The following is a 21,509-nucleotide window of genomic DNA, read 5'->3' as shown; positions in this document are numbered from 1 at the left end:
GAAGATTTGAAGGACCCATTCATAGGGTCAATAAAAAATGATGGGCCACTGATATCTCTAGATCTTTTATAGACAAACAGGAAAAATAGGGACTATCATAAAATATATATGTATGTATATATATGTATGTATTCTTTAAAGTACTTTAGAGATATGATTAACCAAATATATATGTGTATGTATATATATATATATACACACATATATATATACACATATATATTTGGTTAATCATATCTCTAAAGTACTTTAAAGAAAGCTATATAGAGTAAAGCGTATCATTTGCAGCTGTTAAAGAAGAATGCCTGCAATGTGAGCAGCCCAGTTTGAAGATAATGGATTTATGAGTTGCAGGAAGCCAAATGTGTGATCGCTTGGGCCAGAATCTGTTAAGTATCATGTTGCTATTTCTCCCCTTTCTTCCCCATCTTAGGTCACATCTCAAATATGAACATCACCCAGAGGTTACCCAGGTGATCCCAGGCCATCCCGGGTATGCAGCTGTGCAGAACTTGATCTTGAAGGACAGATGGCATTAGGGGGAATTCTTTTATACCTTGCACTGACCAGGGCTAAGTTTCTGACATTTCTGTCTGCAGACAACAAAAGGCTTTCATCATGAGCTGCTTTCTGATGCGTGCTTAAAACCAAGTTGAACGCATTAAAAGGGCAAAGAAGGAGAAATCTACTCGCTGTGCTCTGTGAAGAATTAAATCAAATTTTGATGGGGGTCGAAGGAAGGAGAAATCGATTTTAAAAAATCTTTATGCTCTCTCCTCCAAAAAATTGGATTTAATGTGTATTTTTGGCTAATTCTAATTCTCCATTCCAATACACATTAAATCCTGTATTTTCTTTAAAAATAGACATTTTAAATGTTTAATGCAAATTACATTTAGCTGAGTTTGATCTCCCTTTCTGATTCGAATAATATTATGATTCTTGCAAGCCCAAACTTTCCCTTAGCAAAATTTAATGTTATCGGGATGCGGTATGCTTTCATGAATTCCCCTCCAAATCTTTCCTTTTTCAGCTAGAATATTTTCTCAGACCTCCTTCTCTCTAATGTTACTAAAATCCTTTGAAGTATTATCTGATTACAGAACTAAGACTTAACCATGTCCTTTTCAGGAAACTTAAAATAACTCTTATATCCTTCTAATTTAGTACTTTATTCCACCATATATCCACACCAGTCCTTCTGACCCATCATATTTCTGAAAAGTACAAGGCATCACTTCTGAAATTTAGTTATTAATTGTATTACACAGAGGCTATATGCCTGAGTGAAAAAAATAGTATTATAATAACTAACATTGCTTGAGTTACACGACTGTCCCAGGAATTATTCTAAGTGCTTTATGTGCATTTTTCATGTAATCATCACAATAATCTGGAGGAGTTAGGTCATATTCTTATTCTCATCCCCATTTTCCAGATGATAAAGCTAAGGCACAGAGAAATCATGAGACTTTTGTAAGATCACAGGACAAGTCAGTAAAGGCAGGATTCGAACTCAGGTTGTCTGGTTGGATCGTTCACATTTTTATCCACTTTGCCATGTTTCTCAGAGTCATCTTACAATTTGTTTTGAAAGCTCTATTCAAGGCAGTGTGTAGGGTGGATAGGACACTGGACCAAAGACCAGAAGATGGGCCTTTAACCTGATTTTTTTTTCATGAATTGGTTGTGTAAACTTGGACAAATCAACACCTCTGGAAAAAAAGGGTAGGCAGAATTCATTACATTAAGTCCTTTTATAAGCATCTTATTTATTTTCAATAAATAATGCTGTCAGTGGGAGGCCATCTAAGCAGGGCCTTTAGGATCAATATTGAATGCAGATTCTAGGGTGAGACATTGTGGTTGACACAAGGCTGTGGTTGATGCGGGACTTCTGGGTTGAGTCCTTTCTCTGCCTCTTACCAGATGTGAGATAGCCGGGTTAATCACACTGCCAGAGCTTCTGTTTCCTCATCTATAAAATTCAGATAATAAAAAACGTTCACCTGAGAGAGTTATTGAGGATAGTTGAAGAGTGACCTTAAAACACTTAGCACAGCATCCATATGCTTTGCTGTGTGATCCTGTGAGGTTACTATTACCAGCTCCATTATACGAATGAATAAACTGAGGCAAGGCCCAGAGAAGTTAAATAACTTGTCCAAAGTCATTCGTCTTGTAAGTGGTGGAGTCAGCATCCTAACTCAGGCAGATGAGCTTTCAATGAACACACTATCTTTCTCCCAGAACTAGGAGGAAACTTTATGTTATCTATTACCTGTTTACTAACTGTTTGTTTCCCAGGATATCCTCCACTTCCCACAATTCAGTAGCCAAAGGATTGAACTGATACCTGCAGAAGACTTCCTGGATTCCCTCTCCAAGACCCACAATCCACTATGATTGGATAAGGCCTACCCTCTAATTGATCAGTATTACACACACACACACACACACACACACACACACACACACACTCACTCACTCACCAAGCCTTGGTTTCCTTTTCTAAAAAACAAAAGAGGGTAAAGGAATGCCCTCCCAAGTCTCTTTCTAAAATTTTCAAGTTCTACAGGCTTAGCAGGCATCCAGCCTCCCAGCACTACCCTACATCCTATATGCCCACGTAGATAAACTTGTTTTAATAAAAGCTAACTTCCGATTTAGCACACAGTATTAAGAATTAAAGTTGGATTATTACTGTTAGGAATAGCCTTGGGCTATTTTTCAATTTACCTATGTCATACATCAAGCGATTAAGAAAATCAAATGCTGTATCCAGGAAAATAGAACACGAAAAGGCAGGAATAATGTGTGTCTTTAGGACACACATTTGAACACAAAAGAATTAGGGCCCAGATTTCACTATATGTCAAATGTGAATTTATTTCTATAAACGGCTTCAGAACTCTCTAAGCTTTGCATTGTCTGAAGAGTGCTACAAAGCCATCTGTGACTTGTAGTGGTTGCATCCAGATCTTTGAAAATTCTTTTTCTTCTTAATCAAGTTAGGATATTGGATTTCCAGAAGAGTAGGATCTCTATATTTTGATACTTGTCTGATTTCTTAAAGCTCCTAAAGGTGACTTTTGACTTCCTAACTGATTCTAACAAACACATGGCTTCAGTCTATCTGGCTTCCCCTTTGTCTAAGAACACTGACATTAGGAGTTGCCAACTGGCACCTCTATGTGGACACCTTCCACCCAGAAACCATGTTGAGTTTTTAGGTTTCACAATGATGTTGATTTGAGTCAGCACTGTTGGAAATGAGGGTCTTCTTAAAAATGCTTCAGATTCCCAGTTATTCCTACCTTTGTCTCTTCAGTCCTCAACATCCTCTGGGGCAAAACTAGAGAGCTGCACTGTTTCTGTGTGAGGTGAACCTGTGTCTACAGAGGAGCAGCACCCACGTTCCCCACACATGACCTGTGTAATTTATATCTAGCAAAGCTCCATCCTTAATTCACTGTTATCTTGTCTTTCTGGCATCCTCCTTCCCTCTGTGCTATGCATGTTGGGGTCGGTGAGGGGAGCAATGACCCAGAGAGGGGCATCTTTAGCATGGCAAAGTCCTTTGGATGAGCTGAAGATTCCCATCTTAACTGAAGTTTTCCAGTTTTTAAATCTCATCTTTCATTTTGTGAAGCTTCATAAAGATAGCAAAATAGTATGAGTTAGTAAATGTTAACACGTGCTGCAAATACAAAAGCAGTTTATTCTGTCATTGATAATGGAGGAAAATGTGCAATAATAGTATTGAATTTGCACTCATAGGTAAGAGCCTTCATTGCAACGCAAAATCTGATTTTTGTTTGTGACCAGCATGAATGCTGACCTCTGCCCTTTGAATGATCTTTCCGTCTCCCAGAAAGTTCATGAAAAGGTCATGGAGCTGCGCTGACTTCCTCTCTGTGTGCATGGACGTGTCTTTGCTATTGATCCGGGAAAAGACCATTCTGTGGTTTTGCTCATTTTATTTTTAATGGAAACCTAATCAGTAATTACAAAATGTTTCTAGTGGAATTCACGCCTGAGTAAGTGAAGAAAGCTAACCTCATTTCATGCTGATTATTTAACCTTGGTCATAACTCCCAATTAAATGCATTTCTTGAACCCTTAACAAAGCAAAATATGGCACTTACTGGTCATAAGTTCAAAGCAGGAGAGAGAAAAAATGGCTTAATAGCTGGAAATAAAAACATCAGTGAATTTTTCTTATGGATTCCTTCATGTCAAATTCATATCATGAGTGACTCGCAGTTTTCCCTTTAGATCATCTTGGCATCATCGAGGAGCAAAAATAAAAATGATTTCTAGTATATTCTTGTGGTGATTCCTTCTTTTGATGCTGCCTGTCACAGTAAAAAGGGTTATGAATCTCTGGAAACCTGCTGTACTGTCGGCAGCATAGGCACCAGTTTTCAAATCAGACTTCAGTAACTGGAACAGTTGGAGGGTTTTAAATCTCTATGAGAAAACTATTGCCATTTACAAACAACAAGGATTGTACTGAAACGGTGAAGAATGCACTTGCGTCATATTTAGAATGATTGTGTGTGGGAGGATATAACAATACTTTTCAGGACTGTAAGCCATACATATATTCATATCTTGTGCTATTTATCTTGTAGATATACAGCACTGGAAGTTCTCTGCTGCTAGCTGTTAGGCTCGTAGCATTGAGGAGGAAAGATCCCAAGGCTTGTCACTGCCGTATATCACTGCAGCTGTGCCCTTTGATTACACTGGGGCGCCACCAGTCATTAATAACAGGGAAAGCTTTTTGTCTGGCAAATGCATCGCTGTACAGTCTTAACACCTAGGCATCTTGGTGCAGTAGCAAAGGTAAATTAAAGATGAAGCTTGTTTATTTTACAGCCACACTTGTGAAAATAGAGGTGGCCTTTCCAGAACCATTCAGGAAAATGTATTTTTCCCTTGCCTTATAAAATTGAAACGTTTTCATATTTTGCATTTGCTGAAGGGAATCCTGTCATTAAGCCTCACTCAAATAAACAATTTGAGGACAATGTAGTTGATTTTAATTCCATCACTGTCACACTCATTTGGCTACCAGAGGGTTACAAAACAAGCTATCATCCAAGACAACAATTACTGTATAAAAACCCAAATATGTTCCTGGTTGAAGATTCTTGAAGAGCATAATGTGAATGAAACCTGCATAGAATGTTTTCCAAATGTAGAAAAAACAACATAGTCAAACTTGATGCTTACTGAATGTGTGGCTTTGAAACGCTGATGCCAGAGGCCTGTTTTCTAGGCAGTAGTGCTTTCCTATCAAAAGTAATCCCGAAGCTGACCAATTTCTGAGAAGCCTGATCCACAGTAAAGTAACTCAGAAGAAATGGTTTATAAATGTCACCTCCCTATGTCAAATGTTGTACTTTTTTTATTTATTTATTTATTTTTGAGATAGGCTCTCTCACTGTGTCACCCAGTCTGGAGTGCAGTGGTGCAATCACAGCTCACTGCAGCCACAAACCTCCTGGTCTCAAGAGATACTCCCACCTCAGCCTCCCGAGTAGCTGGGAGTACAGGTGCACACCATAGTGTTCATTTTTAAGGCAAATGACACTGAATTCCCTATGATGTTCATTATATAAAGTTTATTTTAAAATAATGTTAAGGAAAGAGGCAGTCTATTTAGGGAACATTATTAAGGAATTCGAAGTACAGAATAGGTACATGGTTAGGACAAAACATCACGATTGGCATATGCAAATTACCAAAGTATTTACTAAAGTTTGGACAACACTATTAATCAACTTTAAAAACTGCCAGGATAACCATTCTAAAATATGAATTAAATCCCATCATTGCCTCTACATAAAATTGCTCAGCAGTGTTCCAGTGTCTACAGGATCTGACGTCTGCCTCCTCTTCCAAACCCATCTCTGTCCTCAACCCTACTCACAACCAAATTCTGCCCCTTCTGTGAGAATGCCACTCCCTCCCTGAGGGTTCCCCCTTACCCCTTACCCCTCAAGACTCGACTCAAATGTGACGACTCCAGCCCTCAACCCAACCATTCAGGCACTCTTTACTTCATTCTCCCATAGGACCTTATTTATACCACGAGGATATCATTTATTACGATGACCTCTAAGGGGTTTTTGTTTGCTTGTTTTTATATTTTTATTTACCCTAAAGCCCAAAGTACTTTATTCATCTTTGTCTCTTCAGCACCAAGGTAGCCCTTGGTGCATACACATGGTGGGCATGCAAAAACATTTAAGGATGAATGAATTCCTCATAATGGAAGATAATACTTGGTTTGAGACCAGGACCAGATATAGTTTAGGAGCAAGTTACAAATCCTAAATTTACTTCATCAGCACAGAGAAGGCCAAGGGGGATTTGAAATTAATAACAATATTAATAGTAATATTCACCAATATTTAGTAAGTATTTACCATGCTCATGGCCTTCTACATGCATGAACTCATTTAGTCCTATAACAACTCCATGAGGGAGGAACTATTATTTCCTCCACGTGGTAACCGAGTCTCGCGGGCTGGGGAGCTCATCCACAGTGAACAGCTCTTCATGGGTGGAATTGGGATGCAGAGCCAGGGCTGTCTGCCCCCAAAGCCCCTCCTCCAGCACCCCGCTCCAGCCACCATGCTGTTTGTGGACTGCCTTTCTACTGTCTAGAAAGAATGGAATGAGCATTGAGAAGCTGTTTCCCTGAGCTCTTCCCACTGTTGGTCCCAGCCAGGTCCATGCCTGTTGAGAACAGCTCTAGCATTTTTGTCCCACTCACAGCTGTCTCACAAGTTTCCCTAACACTCTGCTGCCCTGGCCCTAGCCCTTACAGTAAACCCTCAGACTTTATTCTGCCACACTGGTTTAGCCACAGGCTTCCCCCATAACTGCCTAGTTCACAAAAGCAGCATCATGTCTTGGTTAATACAAAGCTCTGCTACCAGACTGCTTGGCTGTGCAACATAGCTGCCGGACAAGTTACTTAATGTCTCTGTGTCTCAACATTAAATGAGTTAGTACTTCAAAGGTGCTTAGAACCATGCCTGGCACATGGTAAGTATTACGAATATTTGTTATATAAAGTGCAAAGCCTCTGGATCATGTCGTTTTCTACTGTTCCAGGTAAATATTTCATCCAGTGGAGTCTCATCCATCCCTCGCTTCTTTTAGATGCCCCACAGAGGCTGTCACCAACTTGAATGTCTTTGTCATGACACTGTCTACCTTCTAATATCTTATAATTTCTTTCATTTTTAAACAATGCTCGCTTTGGGGCCAGTACTGTGCTAAGTGCTACAGGACAAAAACATATGAATAGCACAGTCTTTGTCCTCAGGGGGCTTAAGATTGGTCAACAAGCAAAACAAAATAGAAAACACTGTCTCTGTCCTGTGGCATGCTGGGAGTTTCCAACAGGGAAGGGAGAACAGTATGAGCATGTAGGGTAGGGGGAGTAGGGACTTGAGGGTACCACGGAGGCCTCAAGGCTGGCCCTTTCCTGGGAAAAGCCAGCAGTTTAATCTGCCCAGTGCCAGAGGCTCGGCAAACTCAGATATGACCAGGGCAGGGTCACTATCCAAGGGTTCTGGGCTAAAAGCGGTGGGGACCTCAGGTGGGAATGGAGCAGTCCAGGAGGCAGGTAAGATGCTTCAGTGGAAATCACAGAGGTCTGCTGAGGTCAGCAAAGGCTGATTTCTCTCCAGCATCCCTCCTGCTTCAGCCTGCTTGGTGCCTATGCTGTGACTGACTGTTTAAACCAGCCCTGGGGAAGACTGTGGGAGGAAGCAGGAAGGTTTGAGGATCCTGTCTAATCCGTAATCAACCCTGGGCTATAATATTTGCAAAAACCTTGAGGAGAAACCAAAAGTTAAGGCAGAAGACCCATCAGAGAACCAAACACACAAGATGGGAATTGAGTGAAGAGGCTGCACCTTAGGCATCAGGAGGTAACTGAGTCTCCATTCACTCTGAGTCCTAGTGAGGCTGGACCCGCCAGCCAGTTCCAGGTCCTGTGCCAGCTAGAGAAGCTCCCCAGATGTGAAGGAGACCTGGTTCTTATTGGCCCCCACCATGGTGGGGCTGGGCCTAAAGAAGGCACAGCACAGTTAATGACCTTTGAGATCCCATCAAGGAGAAGCAATGTGTTCCCCAATAGGATTCATGATAGATTTCCAGATAAGAACAGGATAAGCTTCCCAAAGCCAGGGGCTTACGTTTTAGAGCAGAGATTTCTTCTTGGTGGTGATCACAGAGAGAGTGGCAATAAGCTAGGCCTGGTAAGATGTTAGTACTTGTATGACTTCAGCAGATGGAGCTGGACAGGAACACAATCCCTGTGGACAGAAAGGAGACAGCAAAGATATGGGGGTGGGAAAACACACGGTGAGGGGGAGATTTACTTAGAAGAATTCAGGCCTAGAAGCTGGGGACATTGGGCCGTAAAATTGGCATTGTTTTTTAGAATAATCGCATAATTTTCTCGTTCTGGAGATTATCTTGACCTGTTCTTAATCTCCAGAGGCATTCCCTGCTTATGTATCCCTTCTTGACACCAACCCCCTGTCAGTGACTGAGATTCAGTGTGTCCGTGGTCCTCAATAAGGGAGGAGATGCAGTAGTGGTGGTGGGGCAGACATCAGCACTGATGAATGGAGATTCTACTTTGAAAAGATTTTACTCCACTGCAACCGTAAATGGCAATCAGTCAATTCCTGTTGTCAAGAGGAACAACCACTGGATGCTGGAACTTAGTTTTGGTCAAATATAGGGTTGCGCTGGATAGTATTTAAGATTCCTCCTGGGCTCCGATTCCAGAACTGTCAAGGCTTGTTCATACTGACAAGGTCATCTCCAAGTAGATAATATTTAAGGGAGCTAGAAATGTTTTGATTCAACTAGAAGAGTAGCTGCCACTTTTTCCATCTCAAAATAGAATATTGATATTAGCCACCTTGAGAATGAATTATAAATCATTCCAATAACTATGAATTATATATTTATTGTGTACATGGAAGGCTGTATGCCAAGAGAGCAAGAGATGTAAATGGGTATGACATGGCCCCTTACCTTGAGGGACTCGCAATGTGGCGAGACTAATATTTAAACACACAAATAGATGTGGCAACGTAACACAGTGGTTGAGAAGGTGGGCCCCAGACAGTGTTACGTTCCTAAATATTTAACAATAACAACTGTTGATCTGAAAGAGAATGGTGGGAGGAGGATATGCTGGTGTGTAGTTCACGCCTATTTCCATGGTGTAAATACTCTCACTATAGCTTATTTCAAGCTACCAACTTGACATCACTGAATGGAGAGTTAGAAAGAGATCCTAATAATAGACTCTGTAATGCTGGTATGAACTGGCTCTGGTGATAACCTATCTGGTCTTGAGTCTCAACTCTGGCATGTACTACTGTAGTCCCAGCTTTGTAACTCCTTTATCCTTTAGCACCATCTGGAAAGTGGGATGTTAGTGCTGCTTTTTCATAAGTTCATTTGAGAGTTCCATGTAAAGTACTTAGAACAGTGTCTGGTACGGCCGGGCGCAGTGGCTCACGCCTGTAATCCCAGCACTTTGGGAGGCCGAGGTGGGCGGATCACGAGGTCAGGACATCGAGACCATCCTGGCTAACACGGTGAAACCCCGTCTCTACTAAAAATACAAAAAAAAATTAGCCGGGCGTGATGGCGGGCGCCTGTAGTCCCAGCTACTTGGGAGGCTGAGGCAGGAGAATGGTGTGAACCTGGGAGGCGGAGCTTGCAGTGAGCCGAGATCGCACCACTGCACTCCAGCCTGGGCAACAGAGCGAGACTCCGTCTCAAAAAAAAAAAAAAAAAAAGAACAGTGTCTGGTGCATGGTCTCAGTAAGCATGAATGTAGTTATTATGATTAAATACAAAGAGGATGGAGAGATGGCTACCAGGTGGGGGATTCCAGGACTTAAGAAGGGGTAAATTTTTCTACAGGTGGGGATGGTGGGGATTGTGTCCCACCTCAAGGGTTGGGGGACAGCATGGCAAAGCCAAGCAGGTAAGAAAGTACCAATAATGTTTGGAAAATTCCTTGTAGCTCAGTTTGGCCTGGATACAGGTTTGCCTTTTTAGGGAGATTATGTGCTTAGGAATTAGGGTGGGCCATGTTGCAGGGGTCTTGAATGCAGGAAGATCAGACTTACTATAGGGGACAGTGAGGAGCCACTGACTATTTAGGGACAGCAGAGTGACATGAGGCCTGGTATTCTCAACAAAACTTCTTTAAGCTGAGGGTGACACGAATGTCTAAGTGATGTGAGGTGACTGCTTCAAATTATCCCTTGGGAATGCAGACTTAATCTATGATTTCGAACCAGTATTGACTGGCTACAGCCAAGTCTGGCATGCAACTAAAGGACATCAAGGCAAACTCTGGGGTTCAATACAATGTTCAGGACGCCAAATGGGCCAATGAAAGTTGTCAAACAGGTATATCTTCCATAATCATTAACTCACATTAATGAAATTTCCTATCAAGTAGATGCTCCATAGATATATGATCTCACTGACCGGAATCATCAGTTCACAGAAACTCTAATACAAAACAAATTGCTGCCCTTTAGAAATGACTTGCAAATAGAACTTCTGCAAATATTATAGGATAGGAGAAGAGTATCACTTTCTGCAGAGCTGATTGAAGGAAAAATTGCTCAGTTGATATTGTTTCCCAGAATGTCACCCCTTCAGAAGACACTCTTTCAAAATGGCTCATTTACTTTGCATCTAATTTCTATCAATTCAGGCTTTGTTTTGTAAACAATGTTCCAAGAGCCAAGTTCCTTTTTAACAGCTTACAAATTACCCCAAATCACACTATTGTTTGTAACAGTCTTCACATTTCGTGTGCTGCTTACCAGTTTAGAAGGTACAGTGGCATGTGTTGTTTCCTCTCATCCTCATAGTAGCCCTGTGAGAGGGAACTACCGGACTTGAGAGTTGGAAGGGACCTGTGAGATGACACTGAAGGCCCTCTTTCCTCATTAATTCATTCAACAAACATTTGTTATATACACACTTGACAGAAACTGTGCCAGGATTACCCACGCTGAATAAGAGAGAAGGTTCTTGTTCTCAAGGAACTGACATTCTTAGTGGGAGGCCAACTGCAAACAAATACACAAATGTATTATCAAGATAATTAAATTGTGATATATTCTCTGAACAGAATATACAGGTTCTATGATAGGATTTGAGTTGAAATTGTACTTTAGATATCACTGTCAGGAGGTGGCATTTGAACTGAGACTTGAACAGTAAGAAGGAGCTAGTCATTGAAGACCTCAGGGCAGAGCATTTAAGGCAGAGAGAACAGCAAGAACTCAGGCCAACAGTGAGTCTGGCATGGCTAAGGAAGGTGGGGACCAGTGTGGCAAAGCAAAATAAGCAAAGGGGACAGTGGTACAAGATGACATAGGAAACTTAGACACAACCCAGATTCTGAGGACTGAATTTCAACCCAAGCCATGGAAGTGTTCTGAGCAGAGGAGAGATATGTATCTGCTGGGAGGCGAAGGGATGTGTCGAGGTACTAAGAGTGTCAGCAGTGGGACCACTCAGGAAGCTGAAGCCCAGAGAGAGAAAGTAACTTGTTCAAGATCATTTGGATGGTTGGTGGCAGAACTGGTTCTAGAACCAGGTTTTCACCCTCAAGTTTCAAGTGTTCTTGTCATTTTGCGAATAAGGAAGTGTCTAAGGAATTTTAATTACTGTTTGTACAGGAGCATCTAGAAAGTTTATAATCATCTCAGTCTTCAGAAAAAAATATTGCAAAGTATATTTTTACTGTGCGTGTGTGCGAACACGTGTGTGTGTATGTTAGAAACACTGAGATCAGTCTATACTTTGTAGACACTGGGTATGTGGGTGTGGCAGACACATCTTATTGTCTATATTATAGTCTCCATCCTTTTCCTTTCTCCTGCCCACAGACTCCTCATTTTGTTCCAGATAACATTGTATTTTCCAGTCTCCATTGCAGTTAAGAGTAACCTAGTTTTGACCAATTAGAATTTTGCTGAGGTTTTCTGGAAAATTTTTACTTTTCTCATAAAAGCCCCACTTTTTCTACATTCTTCTCATTTTCTCTTTCCTTTGTGAAACCATGGAAATGAAAGCCACATATTAAGATGGCAGAGTAAGAAGCTGGAAGGAGCCTGGTCCTTGGTGGTTTAAAAGCCATGGCACCAACTCTGTGCATATTATATTACTTCTGAACTTCATGGCAGATAAGAAAATGTTAGTTAAACCACTGTGTTTGGATTTTTGTTAAATGCAGCTGAACACATGAGCTAATTCACTGGCCTGGAGAGAGACAGAGTGATAAGTTAATACACAGTGGCTGCAATCCAATATAAACAGCTTATGAAAATATGAGATGGGATCAACTATGTGCTAGAGCCAGGAAAAGTAAGAGTTGTGGATTTTCCTAAACAAAAGTGGTATTTTTCTAAGCAAAGCTACGGTAGCACTTTCTTTAGGAGGAATTAAGCCATAAGCTTTTACAATAAAATTTCCTATCCATGTGCGCCCAAGAATCAAGGAGACCTAGAACCAGGGACATTTGAATTATACCAGGAGAAGGAACCCTGAGAGGGTGTTCAATCAAGCTGCTGTCAATCACTTGCAAATTCACTTAAAGCAATTGTCAAGAGGTCTAGGCAAGTTTAAGCCTCCTTTGCAGGTTATGAGTCCATCTGAGGTTGCATCCAGAGTCAGCTCGAGGGATTCTTGGTCGCTTTTATAGATCAAGCTCACAGCACATCTTCCTTCCAGGCTACTCACACCCAAGAGGGTGATGAGCCTCTAAAGGTCACCCTATTTTCAATCTAGGGATCTCCATAGCTAGCCAAACGAGATGTAAATAAGAGCTTTCTGTGTCGTTTCTTTTCATGACTACCTGAAAACATTGTCTGGCCCTACTCAAGTCCTTTGACAGTTATTCAAAGACACTATTTGGGTCAAGGAGAAAAGGACATATTCATGCCCTCATTTTCTCACATTAGAGCTGCTCTTAGAATTTGCATTTTCTCTCTTATACATAGACACACATAGACATTAGACTATAAATTTGAAGGCAAAGTCTATTTGTAATGGTTACTATATAATTCCAAGCCCCAGTACAGCATAAAGTACTATGTGTTGTTCCATAAATATTCATTGTGTATCTGACTCATGGACACAGAAGTTCTTACAGCTTCCATAGAAAAGGCTCTAATAGGTCACTTACAGCTTCCATAGAAAAGGCTTAATAGGTCACTAAGCAGGTACATAGGGGCAAGAGGAATATCAGGCTCTCCATCCCTCTAAAAGTTTCCCAAAAGCATGACCAATGAATACCCACCAGACTAAACTAAGAAATCCACCTGGGCCGTATCCATAACAACAAGCTGTGACATTGAAAAAGTATTTTCACTTCTGAGGCTTCTGGTTCTTCTTGCATTACCGCCCACCACTCTATCCATGTAACACACATTTATTGTTTTCTAGTTTCAGTTATTCTCAAATTCTTTTAGCTTGTGGGGTATCTGGGAAAATAAAGCATTTGAAAGCAAAGAAAGCCTGACCATGAACCAGCAGTCTCATGTAGCTACAACCCTGCAGGCCAGGCTGTTACTCTAAGAGACCCGTCGTGGAGGTGGCTCAATTACCACGAAGGGGTTCCCTGCTGAGTGATGGGAGCACCTTTACAGGCTTCAGTATTTACAATATCCCCTCTTAGTGGCTTATACTTTGGTATTAAAAACAGAATTTGTATCAGAAGTAAAAACTGGTCATGGCTCACATTTGGGGAATACTGTTGCCACGCTAATTTATTTTTCTTTTAAAAATACATCTTAACGTATTTTTTGACATTCCTTGGTCTCCTCTCCAAATGATGCCCTAGGAAACACTGGCTTTGTGGTCATAACTGGTTTTGAGCTAGTGACTTGCAGTGATTTTTCAAGCTTGGGTTGCGGGAGAGGAAGAAGAGAGGAGTGAGTTTGTTACTGGGCATCAGGGATATACTTTTCAAAAATGCACAGCATCTTGGAAGTTTGCTTTCCCATCACCATTTGTATTGCTGAGGAATAGACGTGTCTCTCCCTCTGCAGTAGTGTTTCATGACATTTGGATTTACAGTCTTCAAGTTGAAGTCTCTAGCCCCTTGCAGTCTGTCAAAAACAGCTTCTTTGTCCATTTATTTTTGTCTTCCACACCCAGTCTGAATATCTTTTGTAAATTTATACTTGACAACCCTCGTATTTCAGTAGCTGGCTTTGGTTTCACAATCTAGCTTGCTTGCTCAGTTACATTAGCTGAAACAACAAATTTAATCCATGATGTCAATAGTAAATTATAGCAGAGAGGTAATATATGTCTGACATCATAAAGGTCAAGGCTATGGTGGAAACACTGCAAATTCTGAAGCCATTGTTTGAGCAAGTGGTGGGCTTTTGCTAAACACTAATATTACGAAAATCAGATTATAAAAGCTGCATTTGGCTAATCTTATTTTTTTAATGGAAAATTTCTAAAAGCAGAAAGCTCTCATACTCTATACTGCACTGTGGATTTTGTTCCCATGGACATTGGCTATGTAATTATATTTTATATTTGGTAGTGGATAAATAATTAAAATGAGAATTACTTTCCTGAAAAGATTCATTTAGAGCACACATTTTCTATTACCATAGCTGTTAGATAGGGGAGGGGACATTGCCTCCTACCTACCTAAACTACCTTGCCATTAAAGTATCTAAATTACCTCGGTGAATTCTGACCACAGAAGTGGTTGATGAATTGCTTGTGCATAAATGCACTTTCCCTTTGCTAGAATCTAATTTTATGAAACACACTCGTGTGTGTGCCCGCACGCACATACACACTCACCAAGAGACACACATATACCAAAGCAACCACTGAACCCTCTCAAGAAGAAAAATTGAAGGCTGGAATTTCCTCTATATAATGAAGTTTTTTTAAACGTTGCCAGTAATATAAGCATCGCTGAGGAAAGCCCAAATGGTTTCATCTCCTGTAGGGAAGAGCAGTTCATGAATCATTGTTTCCATGCAAAAGTGTTTCATTCCTTTAACTGGTGCTATCAATTGTACTGACTGAATTTTTTTTTTTTTTTAAGTATCAAAATTTGATTCTGGCTTAAACTCATTTCTTACAAGTAGGGAAAAAAATCTTTCTGCAGAGTAAGCCCAAAAGCCATTCTGTGGATGAAAGGGTCTGAAAATCCCATCCCTTTTGTCATTATAATGTGTTTAAAAGCTTTGATCCATCATAGGCAAGCCGAGCAGCCAAGGAGGATTCTTAAGCAGCTATATCTCTCACTTGGTGCAGATATATTTTTATTTGTTAATTAGAAGCATTTCTTATAGTTGCCATGTGTTCTTGCTGCATGTGTTAGGCTAGGAAAGAATACAGTATCTGAGTCCCAAGATATGATGTGGTGGAATAATCCGTGTTAGGTATTATGTCAAGGTAGTGTCATTTTTGTTTGTGTCCGTGAGAAGGGAGAAGATGACTTTAGTCCCCCAGTGTCGAGGATAACCAGCCGCTCATAAGATGAGAGTTGGAGCAATTGCTCTAAGGAATCTGAAGACAAATAGGCTGGCAGGAAGTCACCTCCAGTGCTCTCAGTCAGAGCCTCTCTGATTCACCTGTCTCCGTTATTGCGCAGCACATGATGAGTCTGACTTTGCGAGATAAGTTGGCCAAAGTGGAGGAATGCCACGTGCCTAGGCCACTTTCTCTGCCTAACTTTCGATCACTTACCATGAGCAAGCTGAAGAAACTTACTCCTCAAATTGGCCTTTGCTCAAGTTCATAAAGCACTTCGAAGAAAGAAAACGACTCCTGTATATGAATGTTGTTGCAATTAATAACTGCCCATTTTTTATTTCTAAGATATCTTTAATTTGGTGGTTGAGGCCTTTGAATATGCCCAAGAGATCACGAACAAGACACAATTCCTGCCTTCAAGAACCTTAAAATTGAAAATCATGACAAAAAAAAACAAAGCCCTCTGATCTGGTTTGGATTTGTGTCCCCACCCAAATCTCATGTCGAATTGTGATCCCTAGTGTTGGAGGAGGGGCCTGGTGGGAGTTGATTAGATCATGAGGTGACTTCCCCCTTGCTGTTCTTGTGATAATGAGTAAGTTCTCACAAGATCTGGTTGTTTAGAAGTGTGTAACAGCTCCCTTTTTGCCCTCTCCCTCCTGCTCTGGCATGCTTTCCCTTTGCCTTTCGCCATGAGTGTAAGTTTCCTGTGACCTCCCCAGCCATGTTCCCTGTACAGCCTATGGAGCTGTGAGTCAATTAAACCTCTTTTCTTTGTAAATTACCCAGTCTCAGGCAGTTCTTTATAGCAAAGCAAGAACAGAATAATACACCCTCTACCTAGTCTCTCAGTCTATAATCCCTCTCAATGTCATGCTGCTGCAAGGGAGGATGAGAAAGTGGAGAACAGGTGTTTGTCATTCACAATGGGCTTCATCACAGGGTCTACTACGGCGTATTTTGCTACACTGACAGCATTACCATCACTTATGTGTACTGATTTATATGCCAACGAAAGATCACTGGGGTGTGGTATGTACCTTGCCTTATATCACCAACATGTAACTTGGATATTTCTTCTTCATAACAAAAAAGAAAAATTATTTAATGTCTCTTATTTTTGTTACAAAGTAAAGTAATATCCTACAAAGCAGGTTTTGATCTTTTCTGGCAGCAATCAGTTTTCTTCTCTACTTTAATTCAAGAGTAAATTTTGTTTCCGAATGAATGAATAAGTGAATTGTAGCTGGTACTATGATCCACCCACCTGTACTTCTCTTTGACTCTGATAGTGAATAGAAGTTTACAAAAGTTTACCCTCTTAGTTTGGCCTTAAAAACATAGAACCTTGGTTTCAGGGCTATTTGACTGCTGCTTTAGCTAAACAATAGCAATAATTAACCATTACTATGTCCCATGTCATAGGTACCATGCCTGGCACATCATTTGCTGTATCTCATTCAGTGTTTGCAATAGCCCTTTGAGTTAGGTATTGTTATTTTCCCATTTTACAAAGAGAGAAGTAGGATTTAGCAAAACTCGATAACGATCAAATGCTACAAAAACAAAAAATAGGTTGATTGCTAGCCTATGGATTGATTTCCTTTGGGTCAGGTGTCCACTCCTGCTCCAAAAATCCATTCAAGGATACAAATCTGACTGCTTCCAAATGCAATGTCTCTTATCTCTACCCAGTCCTACTTCACTGATGGTTCACATTACAAAATTCCCTTGATGTGGATTATTCTCCCTGTTAATTCTCTCGGTCCTAGAGTGACAATTGTACTTCCTTTAGCAATTAGAAAGCAGTGGTTTCCTGGGCTTGCCTCAGCTCAAGCAAGCCTGTTAGCTACTGCTCTTAGCAAGGGAACTGGGAACATGATGAATGACGGCCGTCTGCTCCAGGAATAAACAAACTCTTCATTATTCCATTAGTGATTTTCCATTTCCTGCTAAGCCTAACAATTTATTAGCACTATTTAGGCTAATGTATGGCTGTATTATTTTACATATTTACTTCACATTCTTCACGTGATGACATATTTAGGTGTTCAGATCCTCTGTGTGGTTTTCTGCAGACAGAATTGGATGAGTTTGAGAAGATAACTCTCCCAGCACTGGCAAGACCACCATTAATTCCTCTTTGTGGAGCAACTTTTCTCCAAGGATTTTAAAAGAAATGACCTCATGGCCATTGTGAATCAAATAGGTTTGAAATGTAATGCATTAGGAGGAAACATTTATGTGTGCTTCTCAGTCACGCTACACTGAAGGTAATTCTTATGGGTTGTGTTCAAAGCAGCACCAGACAAGACCCCGGGACCCCAATTTTCAGCCCTCTACTCTAGGGTTTTTGTGAAAATCAGCAAAGGCATGTAGGTGATGACTGAAAAAGTGACTCTTATCCAGACTCCTTTAAAAGAAACACCTTTATTGCAAGATCACATGTGGACTGGAACTAGAAGAAGAGAGCAAAGTCCCAGGGGATAGAGGACACTCTAGGTCTCCTCTGGCCACCTCTCTCTCTCCCTTTCAGGTGACATGTTCTTGCTCCCATTGTGTCTGTTCTCTGTGACCTCGCTGTCCTCTTGCTGTGGCCACTGCTCTCTCCACACTGACCAGCTTCTTCCTTCCATCTCTTCCAGGATTCAGAAAATGGTGGCCAAGAAGCCAAATACAGCCTGAAGTTGTGCTTTATTTGGCCAGCTTAATATTTAGATCAAATTTTGAATTTGAATTTTTTTTGGCAAGGCATGTATTAATTTTTGCCACATAGTTGCAAATTCGTACATTTACTTTTTTCAGATGAAGGTATTCGAGTTTAAAACCACTTTATATATTTTCTCTACTTCCTTATTCTTATTCATAGTTTTTGCTACTTCTTAACTTTCTATGACTTCACATGCTGTCCACCCATCTAATAATGTGCTCTGCTACAATTATATGTCCTCTCACTGCTAACCCTCATTCGATCTATCTCCATTTACATTTCTGAGAAAGAACACTGCTGTCCCATATGACATAATAGGTCATTCCAAGACATCACTACTGACATGTGTATTGTAAGTGGAAAAGTTGTAGGGTATCCATTATTATTATTGTTATTCTTATGTGGTAGTATATATTAGGGCCATATAATAACTCCAACTCCAAAAAAATTTCTCTCCTGGCATATGTGATGATTTATTGCTTTGGAGTTTATCCAAAAACCTTAGCTAAGAAGCACAGCAGTTAAGCTACGGACCCGTTTTTTTACTGATGTGAATATACCTGTGGGTCTTCTGTACACATCTGTGAGGCAATAGTTTCAGGTTCAGACAAACCACTCAGATTCTTGGTTGAGTGAGGTAGTCTGTAGGCACAGCCAAAGCACCCTGGAGATACATGGGCAGGCACAGGTCATTTGGGGCTACCTTGAAAACCATTTAAAAAAACTTTTGGATACAACAAAGCCATCAGTGTTGAAGAATGTTATGTGGTCCTTACTTATGCTTACAAATGTGGCCCCTTCTTCATCTTTGATACGCCTACTTTCTATTCACTCAGTCACCTGCCTGTTTTATTCTGTTCCAACCTCCTCTGCCAACACGGACTCAGATTAAAAATAAAATGAAGACAAATAAGGGAAAATAGTCCATTTTCTGCTTTCTGCCAGGTCTAGGCACCAAGGCTGAATGTGTTTCTTTCAGTATCTCATTTTATAAAGAGATAAAGACCACAATTATCAGAGAAGCCAAACTACTAGACTGAAAGATTTCATAAATATTTAGACTTAACTAATAAAGTAGCATATGTTTACAAAGAATATAGTCTTGGAGATCTCATAACTAGAACTAATTAAGGTTGGAAATTAACTTTGGAAAGAGCTCAAAAGCAATGAAAACAATTAGACAAATGATCTCTTAGTCCGGAAGATGCAAGATTTTGCAAGTGGCTATGACTCAGCCAATGTCTCTTAAGCTTTATACTTTAGACATTGTACTGGAAGCTCAAGAGGCCAGATCTTAGCCCATGTGTTATCTGCCTTGGCCCAATTCTAAGGGGTGTCATGAAGATAAAAGAGATCATCAATGTACAGACATATCAAGCATTTAGAAAGAAAGGTACTGTATACACCCAAGGTATTATTAGCATTATTATCATTACCTGTTCTAGCAGGCTTTTTTCTTCAAGGATGCTGCAGTGTAGTACCCAGCTATAAAAAGCCTAAGTAAAAACAAACAAAAACAAGACCAACATGCAAACAACAAATATCTTGAGGCCATCCAGGAATGCCTGGAAAATCATCCTTTCATGTGTGTGGGAACTCTGCCCTTTTGAAGGCTGCAGGAAGGCTGAGCACAGAGCTTAAGAGCAACATTGTAATGGGACCAAATCACTTGGCTCACAAGCTTGTGTGTGTGTTTTATTTGGGAGGGTGGGGGCGGGTGTTGATTAATCCCTCTTGGTGGCCATAAGTGATGCAAAGGGCTCTAACTTGAGAACTGAGTCTCTGTAGTTGCCAACTGACCTGCCCCATGTCTTCAGGTGGTAATTCCTTTACACCAATGTGAAAATAGCAGGGATTAGAGCAGTTAGCAAATGTTAAGAGGTGTATTTATTATCAGTATTATTTGAACATCTGCATCTGCCCAGGATTCTTTTTTAACACTTTGTTTTCCAGGCACCTAATGACTAACTAGAAAAGCCCAATTAAAATTAAATATTCTTTTTTAATTTTAGTAGCAGATTTCCTTTGAAAGAAGGATGTGGACAGTATGGGCATTTGTAATTTTTAAGAGTCAGTTGTTTTAAAAATGATGATAAGGGTGATATAAGGTTACACTCAGCTCATCCTCAGCAGTATTAAGTCAATGTTTGTGGAACACTGTGTGGAAACAATGTTGAATTAGGCCATAATGACTAGAAAAAAGGAGGATACAATAGCAACTTGGAGAGATGGGAGAGAATAAATTTAAAAATTGTAGTCATTAAATCAGAAGTTCCAAGTTGAAAAGAATCCCAATTGTCTTCTACTCTGGTTTCTCAAATTTTAATGTGGACAAGAATCACCCAGAGGTCTTGTTAAAATGCAGATTCTGGGCCAGGCGCGGTGGCTCACACCTGTAATCCTAGCACTTTGGGAGGCCGAGGTGGGTGGATCACTTGAGGCCAGGAGTTCAAGACCAGCCTGGGCAACATGGCAAAACCCCATCTCCACTAAAAATACAAAAATTAGCTGTGCATGGTGGCGCACACTTGTAAACCAAGCTACTCGGGTGGCTGGGGCATGAGAATTGCTTGAACTCAGGAGGCGGAGGCTACAGTGAGCCGAGATCAGACCACTGCACTCTAGCCTGGGCAACAGAGCGAGACTCTGTCTTTAAAAAAAAAAAAAAAAAAAAGCAGATTCTGATTCAGAAGGTGAGGTGGTGGGTTGCTGAGTTTCTGAATTTCTAAGTAGCTCCCAGATGATGGCTCCATAGACCAACTAGGGAGTTCTACCTAGCTCCCTACCTGGAAAATGAGTCCATTCAACCACACAATACCTTTTACATCTGCTAGGGGCCATAGAGTTCACAAAGCACTTTCATATGTCTTCTCATCTGATTTTCCTAATCCTTACTTTATATTCCCCCAGCCTACTTCCTTGGCCCATTTTGCCAATGAGAAAACCAAGGCTTAGATGAGTTGGACAGGGTCTCGTGGTTACAGAGGGCAGACCAGGACAGAGGTCTTCTTCCTCCTAGCCTACATCTCTTATCTCAGAGGGGCTGTACTTGGGTGTAGATACCAGATAAATAAGCAGAGAATGATAGCTAGTTAGAGGAGAAGTATTACAGTAATTTTGGGAGCATTTCTTCTGTGAAGTTCAAAAGTTCTTTGTACACATCACTATACAACCTAGTGTGGGACTTGATTCTCTTTTA

At 40.7% G+C, this 21,509-nt stretch overlaps 1 long non-coding RNA gene across 1 annotated transcript; it reads right to left on the bottom strand.

Annotated features, from left to right (window-relative positions):
- Positions 1 to 1,881: 1,881 nt before the first annotated feature.
- On the bottom strand, positions 1,882 to 18,951 carry LOC131383043 (uncharacterized). The gene is made up of 3 exons (XR_009212756.1): positions 18,871 to 18,951; positions 8,226 to 8,345; positions 1,882 to 1,978 (listed from the first exon to the last, which is right to left on the bottom strand). It is a non-coding gene; the product is annotated as an uncharacterized LOC131383043 (long non-coding RNA).
- Positions 18,952 to 21,509: the final 2,558 nt, after the last annotated feature.

Source organism: Hylobates moloch, unplaced genomic scaffold, assembly GCF_009828535.3.
Source record: "Hylobates moloch isolate HMO894 unplaced genomic scaffold, HMol_V3 SCAFFOLD_1, whole genome shotgun sequence".
Lineage (NCBI taxonomy): Eukaryota > Metazoa > Chordata > Mammalia > Primates > Hylobatidae > Hylobates > Hylobates moloch.
The sequence above is the reverse complement of the archived record's forward strand: the minus strand, read 5'-3'. Positions and strand labels throughout refer to the sequence as shown.